The 8,240-nt window shown below is 43.1% G+C and overlaps 1 pseudogene across 1 annotated transcript; it reads left to right on the top strand.

The window, feature by feature from the left end:
• The first annotated feature begins 433 nt into the window (after positions 1-433).
• LOC147261521 (clusterin-associated protein 1 homolog) lies at positions 434-3,888 on the top strand (annotated as a pseudogene). Its single transcript, XR_015116152.1, has 10 exons — positions 434-1,341; positions 1,589-1,673; positions 1,768-1,938; positions 2,433-2,555; positions 2,811-2,894; positions 2,989-3,111; positions 3,199-3,317; positions 3,414-3,492; positions 3,576-3,683; positions 3,852-3,888. The product of XR_015116152.1 is annotated as a clusterin-associated protein 1 homolog (transcript).
• The last annotated feature ends 4,352 nt before the right edge of the window (positions 3,889-8,240 follow it).

Here is an 8,240-nt window from a genome sequence, read left to right on the forward strand (position 1 = left end):
GTACAAGATGTATTCAAAATAGGCGTTTGGTGGTTTGTCAGCTTGATGGGCATCGAAGCTGGGACTTAACAGCACCTGACAATGGAACCATTTCACAGTTTTCAATTATACATTATTTGGTCTCCGCAGTGGAAGCAAGCCCCGTTTGAAAGACACATTGAGAGCTCCACCTGGCAGCAAAATGAGAAGGCAAAGATGATTTGCATTCCGTGGCAGGGCTGTTAACTTGTCATCAGTGGCGCTTGACAACTGAGTGAAAATAAACATCTACAACCTGCACTCTGTGGAGTTAAAATCCAATTTAAGTTAGGAGTCTGAGGAGGGGCTTGAAACATCCATTACTGCCTCGTTCTCTTGTTTTTTTCCCCTCCCTTTTCTTTGACACAGCATGATTCCCTGTTAATTTATTATTCACTTTCACCCTGCACTCCTGTTTACAACCAGCAGCTACAGATATTCTTGTCATGACAGTTGCGTGTTTGACAACGTGATGATCCTCAAATAGGCAGTCAGAATGGTTTAGCACGGTGTTTCTCAACCTTATTTAATCATGTATCACCTCAGGAAAAAAAAATTAAACGCTCCAAGTGCTGCCATTATGACTGAAGTTAAAAATAAAAAAGTGTAGAAACTCTATTTAGCTCCAGCAGGGGTGGACATGTGTCCTCAGAGGCCCACACTGGCTTGGATAAAGTTGGTGCAGGGCCACACGTTAGCCAATCAGAAGCAAACATGAAACACACACACACGCTCGAATATGCTCATGAATCTGAACTTGTTTTTACAGTCAGACTGGTGAACGCAGGTGAAACACACTGAACGACAAGTGTAACCCACTGTTTAGCTGACAGTTACGAGAAGTAATGCATCTTTTCCAACCATCCATCCATCCATTTTCTACCGCTTATCCTGTTAGGGTCATGGGGGGTGGAGCCTTTCCCATCAGCCTCAGGTGAGAGGCGGGGTTCACCCTGGACAGGTCACCAGTCCATCACAGGACCAACACATAGAGACAGACAACCATTCACACTCACAGTCACACCTACAGTCAATTTAGAGTATCAATCAGCCTCGTCCCCTCTTGATGTCTTTGGACTGTGGGAGGAAGCTGGAGTACCAGAGAGAACCCACACAGGAACAGGGAGAACATGGAGACTCACACAGAAAGATCCTGTGATGGAGCCGGGGCTTGAACCTGGAACCTTCTTGCTGTGAGGCAACAGTTCTGACCACTGCACCCTCATGCTATTGAGAGCATGAGGGTGTTGGGCTTCCATCGCCTGACATCCATGGAGAGCTTCAGAACTTTGTAGCAGATATCTTGTTGTGGCTTGTTAAAAGGTATAGTTTTTTTACTTCTAATCTTAATCAGAACCACTACCCATTTTTACTCAAAATTAATTTGTACAGTCATCATTTTCTTTTCGTTTGTGTAACTGCGTTGAAGCGTTAAGCAGCTCGGTATTTCTTCCTGGGATCAGACGCCCTCTTTTTAGAAGCAGGTTTTCGTGACAAGCGCATCATTGGAATCTCATGAAATAATTTGTCTCCTTCTCCTTGTTGGTCTTCTTTTGTCTGTTTGGTGTAGGTTCAACCCTCAGATGGGCATTCCTGCTGATGTGGACACAGAGTCACAGAGGACAGCCCTGATCACGGCTGTGGCTCAGTTCATGGTGAGGTCTTGTCTTGACTAAGAACAAGGAACAGCTGATTTCTAACGATTGGGAACCTGACGCTCATCATGGCTTCTGTCCCTCCTGGTTGCAGGCCAATGAAGCCCACATCCTGCTGAACACCAAGCATCTCTACCAAGCCGATGGTCAGGCGGTGACAGAGATGCAGAAGATCCCCACGGTGCTCCGCAATGCTCTGAGGCTGGAGCAGGCGGCCTTAGAGGACACAGACGAGGAAGAGTCCAATTTGCACCTCAGCCCATTGGTGAGAGGACATTTTGTTGTTTTTTTCTGGCATTGGACATTTTATTTTGTCAGTCCTGCTAAAATGACAAGACTGATAAGATGATGCGCTCGCTGAATGGACGGTCAGCAGTGTTGGCAGTTCAAGATTTCCCTGTACGTCGATACCTTTTAGTGGAAAACCAGACTTACGAATCCTTTACATTTTTTGCACTACAACCGTAGTGCAAGAAATGTCTGTGTGACTGAGACTTGGTCGTCTCAGTAAAACGTTCTTCTGGTTGACGTTAAACTTGGCGTCCACAGTGCTGAGTTTCAGTGTTGATGATCCCACACTGACATCCATCAAACAGCCATGTTTGATAGGTAATGTCAGTATTAAGTCCCTAAAAATGTTTCAAATATGTTTATCTAGAACTGTGTTAGTTTTCTGTGTGTGTGTGTGTGTGTGTGTGTGTGTGTGTGTGTGTGTGTGTTCTCTCTTGTTTATTGAGTCTGACTCTGTCTTCTTTCTAGATTTCAGACCTGAAAGCAGCTTGGGAGCTGGAAGCCGAGGTCAGGTCCACAGGAGCATCTCTGTGTGATTTTCTGGGAAAAGAGGTGGACCTGAGGGTGAGTGAGGGAAACACCAATATTCTCGTACATTTCCTTTTTATTTCTGTTTCTGTTTCCTTGAGTCCTGACCGTCCAAATGACAGAGACAGCACTTTTAACACTCACAAGTGAAGCATTGTTTCATTATTAGCTGTGGAGCAGCAGCAGCAGGAGTTTGCAAACTTGTCGCTTTCCTTTACTGAACCAAAGCTGCTGCTTTTCGATGATCAGAGCTGTAAAATCCCAATGCAGTTGAGGGTTCATGTGATACAGAAGGTGACTCAACTGTCTGGTCCACAGGAACAGAGAGCTGCTGCCATTGCTCGGCCCCTCCAGGTCCATGAGGCTGAAAAGGCCCTAAATGCTGCCATCAAAGAGATTTTTGTACGTATTTCTCTTGAAAGGTTTTGACATTGAGACCACACAAGACTTTAAAAAGGAAAAAATAATCAACAAAACCTCTTGTTTGCTTGTTTAGGACGATGTAGAAAAGACCAAAGGAATGCTGAGCAAATTTGTGTCTGACATGACAAACCTGGATACCAAGATTGAGAAGAAAAGGCAGGAACCAGAATAAATACAAGACTCTGTTGAGTGTCAGGTCAGTTAAAAACCGTGTCTCCAAAATGTTACGTTTCAGACCCGGCTGTCACTCAGATGTTTTCTGTGTCCTCTGTCCATCTCCTAGGCCATCATACATGGATGAAAATGAGCAGCTTGAGGAGGAGCTGCAATACGACCACAACATCTATGTGGAGAAGCACAGGAACCTCTCAGCTGGAGGAAGGCCAGAAACAGTATCAGGGGGTGGGTGAATAGAGCCGCTCCCACGGGTGTATTCGAAAGTTAATTTGGGTTTTGAGGGGCTCGTGGCAGTGTTTGTCCTCCCGGTGTTTGTTTCAGATGCAGAGGAAGGACCACATACGTAGGATGAAGGTGAACCAACTGAGGGGAGACAAGAGGAGTCTTCTGAGCAATTCTTGTAAGATGATTTTACACTCATAAAGTAAAAGCAATGGTCACATCGCACCTCCTATTTATGAAATCTATGTTCTGCGGTGATAGATGAGGGTTCTGACGTGGATGTTGCTGAGGACCAAGGGTCAGGCAGTGACACAGAAGACCTACTACTTCCTTCTAATCCACAGCCCACTCCAGATGACATCATGGCAGGTAAAAAAACAGAGGTGACTCTCAGTTCACTGGAGTCAGAATCAACTCAGTCACACTCTCCAAATGGTTCTGGTAGTTTTTAGGTAATCCTACCAACATGGGTGGAAAAAAATAACCTCCTTTTTTGTGCATAAATTGAATTTTTCTCGTTGTTCCTCTTGATTCTAGGAGGAGCAGTCAGCAACAGGCAGGCTGGTTATGGTGGTAAGGAAAGCACGGTCAGAATGTTCATGTCTTCCTTGTCTGAATTCTCATGGAGCAAACTTCTCTGAGGTCTATGAAGTGACCCACTGTACCAGCATCAGAGCTCCCATCGGTGTTATTGACGGGGTTCACACACATCTCACGTTGGAGCAGATTTAAAAAGAACAGGTCATTTAAAAAAATAGAAAAAGGCTGATTGTTTATCTGATAAACTTCAGTCTTCAGTGTGTGAATTGTTGTTGAGTCAATGACGCTCATGAATCAGACTTGGAGTTTTTGTAATTGTCGTCACATGTAATTGCTTCCCTCCTGCTTCAGGACGATGACATTATTGAAGATGATGACGATGACGAGGAGGAGGAGGAGGATGATGAAGAGGACAGCCAGGATTTGGATTTTAGCAGTGGAGAGGACAGTGATTTCTAGTTTGTGTCAACCTTTCCTCTGAGTGGGAGGCTTCACCAGCTGCTGCTGGAAGACCAGGATCATGTCACCAGGGGGTCTGGTAAACGCTGCTCATTGCACCTTTCGATAATGATTCAAACATTAGCAGCTACTTATCAAAACTCTCCCGTCAGTGTGACACTCCAAGTCCCACTGGTGTATGATTCCAACTTTACAGCTTCACTCTCCCTTTTTTCATTTCTTTAAAAATAAAATATACATCTCAAAGTCAAAGTTTGTTTGTTCTTTCCAGCCCACACCCCCATGTATTCAGTTGTAGCCACTGAAGTATTGTTTGTATTGTGGAACATCCATGGATGTCTATCACTTGCTATTTGTCGAAAGTGTTTGTCTTCAGATATCAAATAAGAATAAAAAAATATCAACTTCAAAAAAGCCGTTTGTGTGCTGATTGTGGAGGTGCTGGCGATAGTTCCAAGGCGGCCGGCGTCCGTCTTCAACACTTGAAACTGAAGTCAGCCTCTTTTAAGTCACCTGGAGGAGAAACACTCTTTAAAGACATGTAGCCGTTGATAAGCATATCTAGCCAGCACCACAACACAGATAAGAGTGGAAGTAATCTCTGGAGATGTGACCACTGGAAAAAGATAGTGTGTCGTGTAGACACGGGACACAACAACAGCATTAGCTGGAAGGATGAGGTGGGATGATGGAAGGATGACGGCGGGATTGGAGAGCCGCTTTAATGTGAACCTTGGCAGGCTTTCTGGAGCTCTTCAGGAAATCTGAACTCCCAACTCATAAACAATGAAATACAAACGCTCTATTCTGAGTGCAGGTATACAAATCATTTGCTCTCGGGGTGCGACTGATATAGAAACAACACTTTTTATTAAAAAAAGCAGCTGGGTAGAAATCGTCAGACACGACCCCCCCCCCCCCCCCCGCCCATACGCACACACACACACACACACCCGCATACCTGCATGTCTACCCGAAGCTGCCTGTGATCTAAACATAGACAGGAGGGAAACAACAGAAGCAGCCTTTGATGGAGCTTTTTTCAAATACATGTGTATATATAAACACACACACACACACATATATATATAAAAAAATTTTATTCTTCATACACAAAATGCAAGGGCTGCACGGTGGTGCAGTGGTCAGCACTGTGGCCTCACAGCAAGAAGGTTCCGGGTTCGAGTCCCGGCTCGGGCACGGGATCTTTCTGTGTGGAGTCTCCATGTTCTCCCTGTTCCTGTGTGGGTTCTCTCTGGTACTCCAGCTTCCTCCCACAGTCCAAAGACATCAAGAGGGGACAAGGCTAATTGATACTCTAAATTGACTGTAGGTGTTGGCTGTGAGTGTGAATGTTTGTTCGTCTCTCTATGTTGGCCCTTCAATGGACTGGCGACCTGTCCAGGGTGAACCCCGCCTCTCGCCCGTTGACGCTGGGATAGGCTCCAGCCCCCCCGCGACCCTTAATGTGTAGGAATAAGCGGAAGATGACGATGGATGGATGGATGGACACAAAATGCACAAGAAAAAATGTTCACTTAAATTACAGGTAGATGTCACTCAGCAGTGTGACTCTTTGAGGCTGGGAATGCAAAACATCTTTCAGGAAGAATTAACTGTGGAGATACGGACAGTATGTGTGTGTGTTTCTTTAAAATCATCAACAGCAGAGCGATGCGTGTGTGAGGTGGGGGGGTCACAAATTTGTGCACTGCTGTTCTCTCGTGTTCTGGAATTGATTGAAGAAGTGCAGTGTGTGTCTTTCTCAACGATCTGACCACAACCTTCATTTGCATGCATGTTTTTGCTGGTGTTGCTCATATTATAATAATTGTCATTATTCGGAGAAACAGATCTCATGATCTCGAATCGCCAATTCAAAACCCAAATGTCAAAGAAAAGGTTCCAAATGTGTGATGTAATTTTGATTTCAGTTACTTTTTACAATGTTGAAAGTCAATCTTTGTCCAAATCCTGCGCACACTTAAATGGTAACTCTGAAGTCTACATCATCACATTAAAAAGTTAACACACTCCCAAAGCGATGCATGGACGACTGCAGCAGCAGTCAGATCAGGCTACCAGGTTTGTGAATAGCTATACAGTTTACAGATGTTGTTGCCTGGAAACCGTGCACAGTTTTTGATGACTCATCCCTCGTCTTTACCTCCACAACACTTTGCTTCAGTGCCTCGCCGGGAGGGAGAAGCAGGTATCTTATCATGTGAAGGCAGCTTAAGGCTTACCTGAGGTGCACCATCACACAGGATTATTATCAACTATGTGGTTGCTGGGCAGGTGACTTTGCATCAAGGAAGAGTTGAGAAGGTCAGGATTTAGATGAGGAAGTGATATACGCCGTAAGAATTCCCAGGTTCAGAAGAAATTCCAGTGTTTGCATCTTTGCTCATATGGAATTTAAAATTTGGTGTGATGTGTTTTGGAGCCAGAACTGTCATGAGTGTCAAAGTAATAACTTTCATTCATTTCCTGGTTTATACTTATGCATCAGTTCAAAGTTGGCCATATATGAGCATTTATACCATGGTCAGGCTGAAAACTCTTTTCTGATTGGCTGTCAGGGTGTTGACTAAAACCGTATATCCTAGGGCTCAACCAACCAATCGGCTGGCCGATATAATCAGCCAATTGTAGCCATCAGAGCATAATCAGTAATCAGCCAAAAGTTTAACTTGTAATTTTCAGTAATAATAATGATAATAATAATCGAGTGTTTTTCTTAGATTTAGAAATTTATGTCCTTGTGTATCCAGTAGAGGGCGCTCTGTCTCCTCTCACATTATGCTCCACAGCAACCCCACAGAGTGAGAGTGAAGTAATGGACGGTACTGAAAAGCCAGCAGCACATACGAAACTAAAAACCGGGCAGTTTGCCTCATTGGTAGCGTAAGTTTATAATAACTATTTTGTGAAATAAGAAAAACAAACTTGATAAGTTTCCCATTTCCCATGACGTGCCTCGCTGTGTAAGTCACACTTCACTCCGTCGAGCGTGACATGATATGTTAGCACGCAAAAGAAAGTGGGGAGAGCCTAGCTTGAATATTAGCTACCTTGCTGAACTAGTTCACCAAGGCAGCCACGGCACCATGAACGATGTGTTTGCAGTATTAGGAGGGACTCACAGTTACAAGATTGTTCTTTTGCTGCTGGCCTTTTAAAAAACAATTTTTTTTAATGTAAAGTTATTCATGTACTGTTTGGTCCACACACTTTCACAATTCACAATTTGAAAAAAGTAAATTATTCTCCCTTCAACATCATTCTTTATTACAAATGTTTGGAACTATATTTAAGCTATCAAAAGCAGGTATTTTATCTTTTTTTGAAATGGAAAAAAGTTTAAAAAAAAAACAAAACAAAACTTAAAAACCAACATATCAGTTATCAGAATTTTTGAATCCCTAACATCTTAAACCCTCAAACAACAAGTAAATAACAATTAATGGCAAATGTATTCACATTTCATTTCAATAAAAACGTGCAACCAACACATCGGCTTGAATTAACAGGAGATTCACCTTTTCTGCTCTCATTTCCAATAGTCAATACATTTTCAATAAAAGTACAGTAAGTGCTGCCAACAAAAGCAACAGTAGCTTTACCTGCTACTTCTGCTTTTGTTTTGCAACATAAAAATAGTACAAGATTTAAAGTCAAATTTAACGCGCAACCAACCTCTCCCCGCTACTTTTGCTTTTGTTTTTCAGCATTAAAATAATACAATATTATTATCAAAATTAAAGTGCAACTGTAGGTTTACATGCTACTTTTACTTTTACATATCCTACAAACAACAAGCGACTTTTTGAGAACAGCTCCGTCTTGCAGGGGAAATTTGGTACATTTTCAAAGCAAAAAGTGTTTCCACACATGAGACCGCAATTGTGGCTTGATAATTTCTCA

This window comes from Aulostomus chinensis, chromosome 5 (genome assembly GCF_037954235.1).
Source record: "Aulostomus chinensis isolate RoL2024-O1b breed Wild chromosome 5, RoL_Achi_v1.0, whole genome shotgun sequence".
Lineage (NCBI taxonomy): Eukaryota > Metazoa > Chordata > Actinopteri > Syngnathiformes > Aulostomidae > Aulostomus > Aulostomus chinensis.